This window comes from Bufo gargarizans, chromosome 4 (assembly GCF_014858855.1).
Source record: "Bufo gargarizans isolate SCDJY-AF-19 chromosome 4, ASM1485885v1, whole genome shotgun sequence".
Taxonomy (NCBI): Eukaryota; Metazoa; Chordata; class Amphibia; order Anura; family Bufonidae; genus Bufo; species Bufo gargarizans.
In genome coordinates this window covers 9,764,051-9,778,593 of record NC_058083.1, presented here as the reverse complement: position 1 = coordinate 9,778,593, position 14,543 = coordinate 9,764,051, and the positions used below count along the sequence as shown (strand labels likewise).

At 46.2% G+C, this 14,543-nt stretch overlaps 1 protein-coding gene across 2 annotated transcripts in view; it reads right to left on the bottom strand.

Moving 5' to 3' along the window:
• The window catches only part of HECW2 (HECT, C2 and WW domain containing E3 ubiquitin protein ligase 2), a 215,896-nt gene extending 211,472 nt beyond the window's left edge, over nucleotides 1–4,424 (bottom strand). For both annotated transcript variants that reach the window (XM_044290314.1, XM_044290315.1), the window contains exon 1: nucleotides 4,205–4,424. The gene's annotated coding sequence lies outside the window, so the exon portion shown is untranslated. The remainder of the gene's footprint in view (nucleotides 1–4,204) is intronic.
• Nucleotides 4,425–14,543: the final 10,119 nt, after the last annotated feature.

The window sequence follows — 14,543 nt, the reverse complement described above, 5'->3', positions numbered from 1 at the left end:
TTTGGGTCATTGTCATGTTGCATGGTCCAGTTCCGCTTCAGCTTTAATTTTCTAACTGATGGTCTCACATGTTCTTCAAGCACCTTCTGATACACAGTAGAATTCATCGTGGATTCTATGATGTGAGCTGACCAGGTCCTGCTGCAGCAAAGCAGCCCCAAACCATGACACTTCCACCTCCATGCTTCACAGTTGGTATGAGGTTCTTTTCTTGGAATGCTGTGTTTGGTTTACGCCAAACATGTCCTCTGCTGTTGTGTCCAAATAATTCAATTTTGGACTCATCTGTCCAAAGAACATTATTCCAGAAGTCCTGGTCTTTGTCAACTTTATCTCTGGCAAATGTCAGTCTGGCCTCGATGTTTCTCTTGGAAAGCAAAGGTTTCCTCCTTGCACACCTCCCATGCAAGTTAAACTTGTACAGTCTCTTTCTGATTGTAGAGGCATGTACTTCTACATCAACAGTAGCCAGAGCCTGCTGTAGTTCTCGAGATGACACTTTAGGGTTTTTGGAGACCTCTTTTAGCATCTTGCGGTCTGCTCTTGGGGTGAACTTGCTGGGGCGACCAGTCCTGGGCATGTTGGCAGTTGTTTTGAAAGCCCTCCACTTGTAGACTATCTTCCGGACAGTGGAATGGCTGATTTCAAAATCTTTTGAGATCTTTTTAAATCCCTTCCCAGACTCATAGGCTGCTACAATCTTTTTTCTGAAGTCCTCTGACAGCTCTTTTGCTCTCACCATGGTGCTCACTCTCACTTCAACAGTCAGGAGCACACCAAACTAAATGTCTGAGGTTTAAATAGGGCAAGCCTCATTCAACATGCAGAGTAACGATCTACTAATTATGTGCACCTGGTGTGATATACCTGTGTGAGATCTGAGCCAATTTAAGAGGGAATACATGTGAGGGTGTCCTATCTTTTTCCTCAGTTAGAATAGGCATTTTTGTAGAATGACATTTACAGAAGATCTTGAAAAGACTTTTCTTCAGTTTTCTTTGTTTAGTTGGATTACTTTAATCTCTCTGTATTGTTGAAACGGAGATGAAATAACCTTTTATTAAAAATGTTACAAAAAACCACATGCTTTCAAAGGGTGTCCTAATTTTTTCACATGACTGTATCTATCCCACAGTAGTTATATTGTCCAGCATGGTGTAACCTCCATACATTTGCTGTACAGTACACATTATAATCCCTGTACCATGCTGTACAATATACATTATAATCCATACACCATGCCGTTAAATATACAGTATAACCCCTACACTGTGGGGTTATGTTGTATATTGTATGGCATTGGGTATGGAGTATAATGTACGGCATGGTGCAGGAATTATAATGTATATTTTACAGCATGCTGTATGGATTATACTGTATATTACTGTATGGATTGTAATGTATTCTGTACAGCATGGTGCAGGGATTATAATGTATTCTGTACAGCAGTGCAGGAATCATAATGTATATTACACAGCATGGTGCAGGGATTATAATGTATTCTATACAGCATGGTGCAGGGATTATAATGTATACTGTACAGCAGTGCAGGAATTATAATGTATATTACACAGCATGGTGCAGGGATTATAATGTATATTACACAGCATGGTGCAGGGATTATAATGTATATTACACAGCATGGTGCAGGGATTATACTGTATATTACACAGCATGGTGCAGGGATTATACTGTATTGTATGGGATGTTGCAGGGGTTACACTGTATGCTCTTTGATGTGACAATTATCTTAGGTTTTCCTATCGCCCACTTTTGGCAGCGCTGTGCCCAGCTCTGAGCCGACCCATCTCAGCAGCTGCCAAGGCATAGAGGGAACACTGGTCACAGCTACATAACTTCACGTCCGCTCCACAGGTCCCGAGTCTCTGGGAATCAACATCCTGTTGATGGGGTGGGGGTGGGGGGTCATATGACCACTGCAGACAATCCATAGCAGCAGCAAGTGACGTGTCACCCGTGTGATTCGTCATTGCGTTACGTGCCACCCTGTTGGGACGTCACCGCAGAGGCCAGTGATTGTCTGCAGTGGTCATATGGCCCCCCGTTAACAGAATGTTGAGTCCAAGAGATCTGTGACCCGTGGAAGTGGAGTTGGAACACAGCGGTATATACCACGTAAGTATGAACCCTGCAGAAGATCTGCTAGGAGTCTGTTAAATAAAAAATTTAAGTTGGATAACCTTTTTTAACTGTTATTAACTTTCTGTGTGGGATGGGGCAAAAAAAAATATGCAGTTGTGCCATTGCTTTTTGCGTCAATTTTGCACTATACCATGTGGCATAAACGCTGGGGTGCCCCTAGCCTTTCTGCTGCCTGAGGCGAAAACTGAAATGGTGGCCCTCCTTCCCCAACGCCAATTTCTTAACCTAACCGCTTCCCCTCAGCCTATGGCCCTTCGGGAGCCTCTCTCTTTCCCCTACCTGGTGCTGCCTGAGGCGATCGCCTCACCTGGCCTCATTGGTGGTGCACCCCTGCATGAACGCTACCTCTATTTTGTGGGTCAGTACTAGGGATAAGCGAATCGACTTTGGATGCTTTGGTTCCAAGTGGTACCTTGGAACCGAACAGGAGTTCGTTATGAAGGTTTTTACAGTCATATATAATTCACAAAGTCTCACGAGACTTCGCGAAGTAATAACTTCGGCTCATGGAAGCCAATACATTCTAATCCTGTACGGAGCGCTCACTCTGTACAGTATTACAGCTAAGTTTTATGCAAAACGACATTGGATGAAGCAGCCGAAGTCGAACCGTTCATCCCTAGTCAGTACCATTACAGTTATTCCAAGTTCATATTGCTTTTATACTGTATATTTTACTACTTTTGCCATATTCCAAGAACCATAACATTTTTATTTTTGCATCAATGGAGCTGTTTGAGGCTTGTTTTTGTGGGACAAGCTGTTTCATTAGTTTTCTTTTCGGTTATACGGCACAAGACTGCATATGACCGTGACTGGCTGCAGCAGTCACGTCCTATATAACTGCACATCACTGCTGCAGTATGTACAGTGGGCACAGGACGGGATCTGTGAAGCAGGAGACAGCTCCAGGGGAAGAGGCGAGTATATATATATATATGATTTAGGGGGGACATTTATTAAGCCTGACATTTCCCACGCTGGTCTTCAGTCCCTCTTACATTGAGGCACAGGCCTCTACATATGTTTGGCGCTTTGTCCAGGTAGGAACAAAGGTTAGAGACCAGTGTGGACCCAGCAAGCATAAACGAGTAATTTTGTGATCATTCTGACCAAACTTAGGTCTAGCTAACATTTCCGTTTCACGTTCGTGAAAAAATCTGTCTGTTTCATCTGTGAAGAATCTGTGTTTAGTCCGTTTTTTTGCCCTCCGTGTGTCATCCTTATTCCACGGACATCGCTCATCTGAAAATTTATTTTGAAAGCATCTCCTATCAGTGGTTAGTGAAAAAACGGATCAAACACTGATGCCATCTGCGTTGTGCCCTTGATGCAAACACAGGGCTATAATCGCGCTGGTGCTGGTATCCTGCTCTGACAATATCTCGCCTAAGGAATGACATACGAGCGAGGATATCTTGCATGCGTTGTTGTCAGCTATGATTTGTGCATATCGTGTTATGGTGGCATGACAGAAGCGCTCCAGTCACAACAAGGCACAATTCTTACAACCCTAAGATTTACAACCAAAGTGTTTTAAGACATGTAAACAGGACATGCATGGGGGGCTCCCATCTAGACCCCCCTCAAACCTGGGAAAAGGCCAGGTGGCATATTTGTGCTGAAGAAAACTGAGCCGTGGCAAGAGCTCTCCTCTCGCATGTGAACGGAGACTTTGCTGGGGAAACCCCTTATATGTCAGAGAAGGGCCCTCCTACAGCGGGCGTCCGGTATTCCCCATAGGCTGGTAATTAACCATTTACCTGCCAGCTGTTTACACCACCGTATCCACGTAGCATGGGGGGGGGGGGGAGTAGTGAATGATGGAAATCCCTGTCGCATATATTGCATGCAGGCTGAGAGGAGGAATAACATGAGGGATGAGGCTTATTCTGTAGGTAATCTGTTCCAGGTGTCTGAATGAGGGCACCCCAGCCTGGATGTAATACATGGGTGCAGACTGTGTATGAGGGGAGGATGCACAGAAGCAGGGTGATAAATAATGCATGCCAGTGACTGGGATGAGACGCCGGACACATACCTATTGCTGTGCACTGAGCACGTCCACAGCGGCACGCTCAGCAGCTCCTTGCAGATGTGCCCCACAGGGCGGGCTCCTATCTACGCCTCGTACTGTGCCGTAATATCCAAACACAAAGGGGATTCAGGCGGAGAGCGCTCTGCCCCATTCCTGAGTGACTGGGATCAGTGGCTGCAGCCTCATCGCTCAGTGACAGGGGATTATGTGCAGAGTAAACTGCTGCTCGTGCAGGCCCCTGTAAGGAGCGACGCGATTGGCCGGCTGCCTCTTCTCCTGCATTGGCCACCGTCTCTCCTCCTGTGATTGGCTGATGCTCCAGTGTGGAGTACTCTGGCCCCAGTGTAATAGCAGTGCCCCTGGAGCAGCTGGAATACGCATTGTCCTACGTAGTAAACAGTCACTCAGTTGTCACCTTTTCCGGGAGTTCTAGTGTTTTGCTTTAATCCCCCAGAGGAAGCCCCTGGCTGTTTAGATACACTCCCGGGTGAAGCACTTAGTCCTCCTCTTTACACATGTCTTTCTTTCTTTTGCAGTTTCCTCCTCCCCCCCTACTTCATAGATAGAGGTGGTCCCCCCTCCCCAGCCCTCTATGAGAGCTTCGGACTGTGCCATGAGGAGGAGAGGGGGCAGCGCAGGACCACGGAGTGATGGAGGAGGCAGAGGGGATGATGTGATGACTGGACGATCACCTGCACCTCATGTGACCTGAGGCGGTGTGCTACATATAGTCCACCCGCTGACCCCTTCATTCTAGAACTGTGAGAGACTGTATAAGTGTAATCTATGATCTTCTCTGTGTCTGTGCTGCGCTCCAGTGGCCATATGTAGACTTCCAGGACAAAGTGGAAAGGAGTTAAGGAAAACACAGATTTACGCCAGGGTTTGGCGTAAAAATAGTCAAAAGACCCCTTTTTTGTGACTTTTTAAATTCCTGTGCCACAATATTTAAATCGCACAGGTGTTTTAGCGGAAAAAAAAGAAAGCAATGCAATTGTAACAGCACTTCAGCAGTGGAGACACGGGAGGAATTCCTGAAAGCAATGCAATTGTAACAGCACTGCAGCAGTGGAGACACGGGAGGAATTCCTGAAAGCAATGCAATTGTAACAGCACTGCAGCAGTGGAGACACGGGAGGAATTCCTGAAAGCAATGCAATTGTAACAGCACTTCAGCAGTGGAGACACGGGAGGAATTCCTGAAAGCAATGCAATTGTAACAGCACTTCAGCAGTGGAGACACGGGAGGAATTCCTGAAAGCAATGCAATTGTAACAGCACTTCAGCAGTGGAGACACGGGAGGAATTCCTGAAAGTAATGCAATTCTAACAGCACTTCAGCAGTGGAGACACGGGAGGAAGTCCTGAAAGCAATGCAATTGTAACAGCACTTCAGCAGTGGAGACACGGGAGGAAGTCCTGAAAGCAATGCAATTGTAACAGCACTGCAGCAGTGGAGACACGGGAGGAATTCTTGAAAGCAATGCAATTGTAACAGCACTTCAGCAGTGGAGACACGGGAGGAAGTCCTGCAGCCAGGCAATTCTGCAGCAGAGGATTGGTTCCAGTGTAGTGTGAGGGCTCATGCACATGACTGTAGTTTGTCTGCATCTGATGCACATTTTTTGCGGATCAGATGCGGACCCATTGATTTCAATGGGCCACATATGATGCGGACAGCACACTGTGGGCTATCTGCATCCATATGTTCGTTCCACAGTCCCACAAAAAAATAGAACTTGTCCTATTCTTGTCGATTTTGCAGACATGGATAGGACAAGTTCTACAGGAGTTTAAAAATAAATGGTGCACATCTCAGACATCACTAGTTGCTGGTGAGGGAGGATCAGACTTGTGGTTGATTCATGAGTGGATTTGTCACTAGGCTGCCTGATAACCTAGCCAAGCACCATCAGCAGGTATCGGCTTTCTCTGACCTCAGCCTGCAGAAAGGATCCAGAGTCCCAGGAACAGCATGGTGCAGCTCCTGACACACTGCCCCTCCCCCGCTTTAGGGCTCATGCACACGACCGCATGTATTTTGCGCTCCGCAAAAAATACAGATGACATCCGTGTGCAATCCGTATTTTGCGGAACGGAACACACACGGCCCCTAATAGAACAGTCCTATCCTTGTCCTTAATGCGGACAATAATGGGAAATCTTCTATATTTTTGCAGGGCCATGGAACGGACATATGGCATACCTGCCAACTTTCAAAAACAATGAAGAGGGACAGTTTGTGTGGCGAGCGAAGCGGCAAATTTTTTCTGTGCTAGGCCACGCCTCTAACTCCGCCCAAAACATAACTAAACACCTAGTTCCACCCAGTCCCCTAAATGCCCCCACATAATAGTTATTCCCCCTTTATGTCCCCACACAGTATTTATGCCCATATTGTGCCTCCTTTACAGTAGCGATGCCCAGATATGTGCCCCCTCACAGTAATATGGCCAATTATGTGCCACCTCACAGTAATATGCTGTCATGTGCCCCCTCACAGTAATATGTTGTTCTGTGCCCCCTCAAAGTAATATGCCCAGGTATGTGCCCCCTCACAATATGTTGTTCTGTGCCCCCTCAAAGTAATATGCCCAGCTATGTGCCCCCTCACAGTAATATGTTGTTCTGTGCCCCCTCACAATATACCCAGTTATGTGCCCCTCACAGTAATATGTTGTTCTGTGCCCTCTCACAGTAATATGTTGATCTGTGCCCCCTCACAGTAATATGCCCAGTTATGTGCCCCTCACAGTAATATGCCCAGTTATGTGCCCCTCACAGTAATATGCCCAGTTACGTGCCTCTCACAGTAATATGCCCAGTTATGTGCCCCTCACAGTAATATGCCCAGTTACGTGCCTCTCACAGTAATATGCCCAGTTATGTGCCCCTCAGTAATATGCCCAGCTATGTGCCCCCTCACAGTAATATGTTGTTCTGTGCCCCCTCACAGTAGTATGTTGATCTGTGCCCCCTCACAGTAATATGTTGATCTGTGCCCCCTCACAGTAATATGCCGTTATGTGCCCCTCACAGTAATATGCCCAGTTATGTGCCCCTCACAGTAATATGCCCAGTTATGTGCCCCTCACAGTAATATGCCCAGTTACGTGCCTCTCACAGTAATATGCCCAGTTATGTGCCCCTCACAGTAATATGCCCAGTTACGTGCCTCTCACAGTAATATGCCCAGTTATGTGCCCCTCAGTAATATGCCCAGTTATGTGCCCCCTCACAGTAATATGAATAGGTCTTCATCTGACCCGCAAAAAATGCAGATCGGATATGGACAAAAAAAATAAGTTTGTGTGCATGAGCACTAAAAGTGTGAGCTGTCTGATGTGACAGGTAAGAGAATGGAACATCCCACATCTATCTATGAACTCAAAAAAGCTTTGTTGGCACGTCCAAGTAAAACATTTAGCATTGCCAAAGCAAAATAAATAATGGGTATTGTGGAGGGGGGGTTAGATGTGGGAATTAAAGGGAGTGGATGTTGGGTTAAAGGGGCAGTATAGGGGTATAATAGTCTATGGTGTCTCAAAATGTAGTGGGCAGTAAAGGGGTGGGGTTGTAAGGGCAGTATTGGGGCATAACATTTCATGGTATCTCATCTTCCTCTCAGTTGGTGACAGGTTGAGATATATTAGGCAGCGATCTCCACAGTGGACTCCTCTTCCCCCCAGTAGGATGTGGAGTTTCCTCTGCTCATCTATGGAGGTGAAATCCGTGATGAGCGGAGAGTCTCTGGCAGTAAGTAGCCCTCACGGGTAAGTATTTGCTGCAGTGTAGCAGGAAGTGGGCCTCATCCTCCAGGGCCCCCACAGTGCTGGCACAGTCTGCTCTCCTGCAGCTTGTATGTCTGCCTGTGCGACCTTGTTTCCAACTCCAGGCTGTGGGCGCTCATGGGATTATAGATCATACAAAACCCACATCCAATTTGCTTACCAATACAACTGAAATAAATAAATAAATAAGATACGTGGACACATTATATGGTGGAAGATTTTGGCCACGACCAGCTTTATTAACCACTTCAGCCCCGCTAGCTGAAACCCCCTTCATGACCAGAGCACTTTTTACACTTCGGCACTACACTCCTTTCACCGTTTATCGCTCGGTCATGCAACTTACCACCCAAATGAATTTTACCTCCTTTTCTTCTCACTAATGGAGCTTTCATTTGGTGGTATTTTATTGCTGCTGACATTTTTACTTTTTTTGTTATTAATCAAAATGTAACGATTTTTTTTGCAAAAAAATGACATTTTTCACTTTCAGCTGTAAAATTTTGCAAAAAAAACGACATCCATATATAAATTTTTCGCCAAATTTATTGTTCTACATGTCTTTGATGAAAAAAAAATGTTTGGGCAAAAAAAAAATGGTTTGGGTAAAAGTTATAGCGTTTACAAACTATGGTACAAAAATGTGAATTTCCGCTTTTTGAAACAGCTCTGACTTTCTGAGCACCTGTCATGATTCCTGAGGTTCTACAATGCCCAAACAGTAGAAAAACCCCCACAAATGACCCCATTTCGGAAAGTAGACACCCTAAGGTATTCGCTGATGGGCATAGTGAGTTCATAGAACTTTTTATTTTTTGTCACAAGTTAGCGGAAAATGATGATGATTTTTTATTTTTATTTTTTTTCTTACAAAGTCTCATATTCCACTAACTTGCGACAAAAAATAAAAAATTCTAGGAACTCACCATGCCCCTCACAGAATACCTTGGGTTGTCTTCTTTCCAAAATGGGGTCACTTGTGGGGTAGTTATACTGCCCTGGCAATTTAGGGGCCCAGATGTGTGAGAAGAAGTTTGCAATCAAAATCTGTAAAAAATGACCGGTGAAATCCGAAAGGTGCACTTTGGAATATGTGCCCCTTTGCCCACCTTGGCATCACAAAAGTGTCACACATCTGGTATCGCCGTACTCAGGAGAAGTTGGGGAATGTGTTTTGGGGTGTCATTTTACATATACCCATGCTGGGTGAGAGAAATATCTTGGCAAAAGACAACTTTTCCCATTTTTTTATACAAAGTTGGCATTTGACCAAGATATTTTTCTCACCCAGCATGGGTATATGTAAAATGACACCCCAAAACACATTCCCCAACTTCTCCTGAGTACGGCGATACCAGATGTGTCACACTTTTTTGCTGCCAAGGTGGGCAAAGGGGCACATATTCCAAAGTGCACCTTTCGGGTTTCGCCGGTCATTTTTTACACATTTTGATTGCAAGGTACTTCTCACACATTTGGGCCCCTAAATTGCCAGGGCAGTATAACTACGCCACAAGTGACCCCATTTTGGAAAGAAGACACCCCAAGGTATTCCGTGAGGGGCATAGCGAGTTCCTAGAATGTATTTATTTTTGTCACAAGTTAGCGGAAAATGATGATTTTTTTTTTTCTCTTTTTTCCTTACAAAGTCTCATATTCCACTAACTTGCGACAAAAAATAAAACATTCTAGGAACTCGCCATGCCCCTCACGGAATACCTTGGGGTGTCTTCTTTCCAAAATGGGGTCACTTGTGGCGTAGTTATACTGCCCTGGCAATTTAGGGGCCCTAATGTGTGAGAAGTAACTTTGCAATCAAAATGTGTAAAAAATGGCCTGCGAAATCCGAAAGGTGCACTTTGGAATATGTGCCCCTTTGCCCACCTTGGCATCAAAAAAGTGTCACACATCTGGTATCGCCTGTACTCAGGAGAAGTTGGGGAATGTGTTTTGGGGTGTCATTTTACATATACCCATGCTGGGTGAGAGAAATATCTTGGCAAAAGACAACTTTTCCCATTTTTTTATACAAAGTTGGCATTTGACCAAGATATTTTTCTCACCCAGCATGGGTATATGTAAAATGACACCCCAAAACACATTCCCCAACTTCTCCTGAGTACGGCGATACCAGATGTGTAACACTTTTTTGCAGCCAAGGTGGGCAAAGGGGCACATATTCCAAAGTGCACCTTTCGGATTTCGCAGGCCATTTTTTACACATTTTGATTGCAAAGTTCTTCTCACACATTTGGGCCCCTAAATTGCCAGGGCAGTATAACTACGCCACAAGTGACCCCATTTTGGAAAGAAGACATCCCAAGGTATTCCGTGAGGGGCATGGCGAGTTCCTAGAATTTTTTATTTTTTGTCGCAAGTTAGTGGAATATGAGACTTTGTAAGGAAAAAAGGAAAAAAAAGAAAAATCATCATTTTCCGCTAACTTGTGACAAAAATAAAAAATTCTAGGAACTCGCCGTGCCCCTCACGGAATACCTTGGGGTGTCTTCTTTCCAAAATGGGGTCACTTGTGGCGTAGTTATACTGCCCTGGCAATTTAGGGGCCCAAATGTGTGAGAAGTACCTTGCAATCAAAATGTGTAAAAAATGGCCTGCGAAATCCGAAAGGTGCACTTTGGAATGTGTGCCCCTTTGCCCACCTAGGCTGCAAAAAAGTGTGACACATCTGGTATCGCCGTACTCAGGAGAAGTTGGGGAATGTGTTTTGGGGTGTAATTTTACATATACCCATGCTGGGTGAGAGAAATATCTTGGCAAAAGACAACTTTTCCCATTTTTTTATACAAAGTTGGCATTTGACCAAGATATTTCTCTCACCCAGCATGGGTATATGTAAAATGACACCCCAAAACACATTGCCCAACTTCTCCTGAGTACGGCGATACCAGATGTGTGACACTTTTTTGCAGCCTAGATGCGCAAAGGTGCCCAAATTCCTTTTAGGAGGGCATTTTTAGACATTTGGATCCCAGACTTCTTCTCACGCTTTAGGGCCCCTAAAAAGCCAGGGCAGTATAAATACCCCACATGTGACCCCACTTTGGAAAGAAGACACCCCAAGGTATTCAATGAGGGGCCTGGCGAGTTCATAGAATTTTTATTTTTTTGCATAAGTTAGCGGAAATTGATTTTTTTTTTGTTTTTTTCTCGCAAAGTCTCACTTTCCGCTAACTTAGGACAAAAATTTCAATCTTTCATGGACTCAATATGCCCCTCACGGAATTCCTTGGGGTGTCTTCTTTCCGAAATGGGGTCACATGTGGGGTATTTATACTGCCCTGTCTTTTTAGGGGCCCTAAAGCGTGAGAAGAAGTCTGGAATATAAATGTCTAAAAATGTTTACGTATTTGGATTCCGTGAGGGGTATGGCGAGTGCATGTGAGATTTTATTTTTTGACACAAGTTAGTGGAATATGAGACTTAGTAAGAAAAAACAAACAAAAAAATATATATTTCCGCTAACTTGAGCCAAAAAAATGTCTGAATGGAGCTTACAGGGGGGGTGATCAATGACAGGGGGGTGATCACCCATATAGACTCCCTGATCACCTCCATCATTGATCACCCCCCTGTCACTGATCACCCCCCCTGTCAGGCTCCATTCAGACGTCCGTATGATTTTTAAGGATCCATGGATACATGGATCGGATCCGCAAAACACATGCGGACGTCTGAATGGAGCCTTACAGGGGGGTGATCAATGACAGGGGGTGATCAATGACAGGGGGTGATCAGGGAGTGTATATGGGTGATCACCCCCTGTCATTGATCACCCCCCTGGTAAGGCTCCATTCAGACGTCCGCATGATTTTTACGGATCCATGGATCGGATCCGCAAAACACATACGGACGTCTGAATGGAGCCTTACAGGGGGGTGATCAATGACAGGGGGAGATCAGGGAGTGTATATGGGTGATCACCCCCTGTCATTGATCACCCCCCTGGTAAGGCTCCATTCAGACGTCCGCATGATTTTTACGGATCCATGGATCGGATCCGCAAAACACATGCGGACGTCTGAATGGAGCATTACAGGGGGGTGATCAATGACAGGGGGTGATCAGGGAGTGTATATGGGTGATCACCCCCTGTCATTGATCACCCCCTGTAAGGCTCCATTCAGACGTCCGCATGATTTTTACGGATCCATGGATACATGGATCGGATCCGCAAAACACATGCGGACGTCTGAATGGAGCCTTACAGGGGGGTGATCAATGACAGGGGGTGATCAGGGAGTGTATATGGGTGATCACCCCCCTGTAAGGCTCCATTCAGACGTCCGCATGTGTTTTGCGGATCCGATCCATGTATCCATGGATCCGTAAAAATCATACGGACGTCTGAATGGAGCCTTTCAGGGGGGTGATCAATGACAGGGGAGTGATCAATGACAGGGGGTGATCAGGGAATCTATATGGGTGATCACCCGCCTGTCATTGATCACCCCCCTGTAAGGCTCCATTCAGACGTCCGCATGTGTTTTGCGGATCCGATCCATGTATCCGTGGATCCGTAAAAATCATACGGACGTCTGAATGGAGCCTTGCAGGGGGGTGATCAATGACAGGGGGTGATCAGAGAATCTATATGGGTGATCACCCGCCTGTCATTGATCACCCCCCTGTAAGGCTCCATTCAGACGTCCGTATGTGTTTTGCGGATCTGATCCATGTATCTGTGGATCCGTAAAAATCATACGGACGTCTGAATGGAGCCTTGCAGGGGGGTGATCAATGACAGGGGGTGATCAGGGAATCTATATGGGTGATCACCCGCCTGTCATTGATCACCCCCCTGTAAGGCTCCATTCAGACGTCCGCATGTGTTTTGCGGATCCGATCCATGTATCCATGGATCCGTAAAAATCATACGGACGTCTGAATGGAGCCTTGCAGGGGGGTGATCAATGACAGGGGGGTGATCAATGACAGGGGGTGATCAGAGAATCTATATGGGTGATCACCCGCCTGTCATTGATCACCCCCCTGTAAGGCTCCATTCAGACGTCCGTATGTGTTTTGCGGATCCGATCCATGTATCTGTGGATCCGTAAAAATCATACGGACGTCTGAACGGAGCCTGACAGGGGGGTGATCAATGACAGGGGGGGTGATCAGGGAGTTTATATGGGGTGATCAGGGGTTTATAAGGGGTTAATAAGTGACAGGGGGGGGGGTGGGGGGTGGAGTGTAGTGTTTGGTGCGACTTCACTGACCTACCTGTGTCCTCTGGTGGTCGATCCTAACAAAAGGGACCACCAGAGGACCAGGTAGTAGGTATAATAGACGCTGTTATCAAAACAGCGTCTAATATACCTTTAGGGGTTAAAAAAAATCACATCTCCAGCCTGCCAGCGAGCGATCGCCGCTGGCAGGCTGGAGATCCACTCGCTTACCTTCTGTTCCTGTGAGCGCGCGCGCCTGCGTGCGCGCGTTCACAGGAAATCTCGGGTATCGCGAGATGACGCGCTGATGCGTCCAGGAGGAACAAATCAACCACCTCCCGGACGCATCGGCGCGTTAGGCGGTCCGGAGGTGGTTAAAGAACAGCTTAAACCAAATAAACATTAAACCAATGTACCAATATAACCTTTATAACCACATAACGGCCCAGCCATAAACTCGGACCATCCAGCTTAATACCATAGATTAGACCAGCCATAAGCTCGGCCTAAATACCCGAATAACTCGTCCGCTCACCATTTCAGTGAGCGACTTTACCCCTCCTTCTAATAAAGCAGTCGTGACAATATCGCAAAATTGGGCGGGCGGGTGCAGCTCTAAACTTGCGGCTTGGCTGACAGCTGGATCACTGACAGCCACTGCAATATATACACAGATAGACCCCAACCCCACAAATCAACAGCCAATGCCCTAACTGTTGCTGGGCATCAACAATTAATCTGCCCAGCAACCTTCCCCTATAGGTGCCCTAATTAGCCAATCCCCAACCCTTGACCTCCCCTCAGCAACACTGGCTAAATTTAGCCACACTGACCACCACTTTCGGCGGGAAAATTTCCCGCCAAAACCTCACCTAATGACCTGGTCATGATAAAAATCCTATGCGGATCCTTCCATATTAAATTCCAGGATCCTAACATTCTGTACAGGCTCAGGGTCTGTCTGTTTTTGGAGTGGGGCAGGGGCATTGCTAGGTTAAGATATTCGGGGCCTGGGCCCGTGATGTTTTGTTCCAGCCCCGAATGTCCTAACGGCCCGTGATTTCCCGGATGTCCTCAGGGAGAAAGTTGAGAAAGAGGTGGCGTTGGGGCGTATGAGGGGCCCATTTAGCGAGTTACCTTTCCCCAACATGAGGGTTTCTTCGCTTAGGGTGGTCCCTAAGAAGGAGGGGGGTAAGTTCAGGTTAATACACCATCTGTCTTATCCCAAGGGCTCGTCTGTGAACAATGCCATTACCCCAGAGGATGCGTCTGTTTCATATGTTTCATTTGACAGGGCGGTCGAGTTGGTCAGGGAGGCCGGTAGAGGGGCTCTCTTGGCGAAATCGGACATAGAATCGGCTT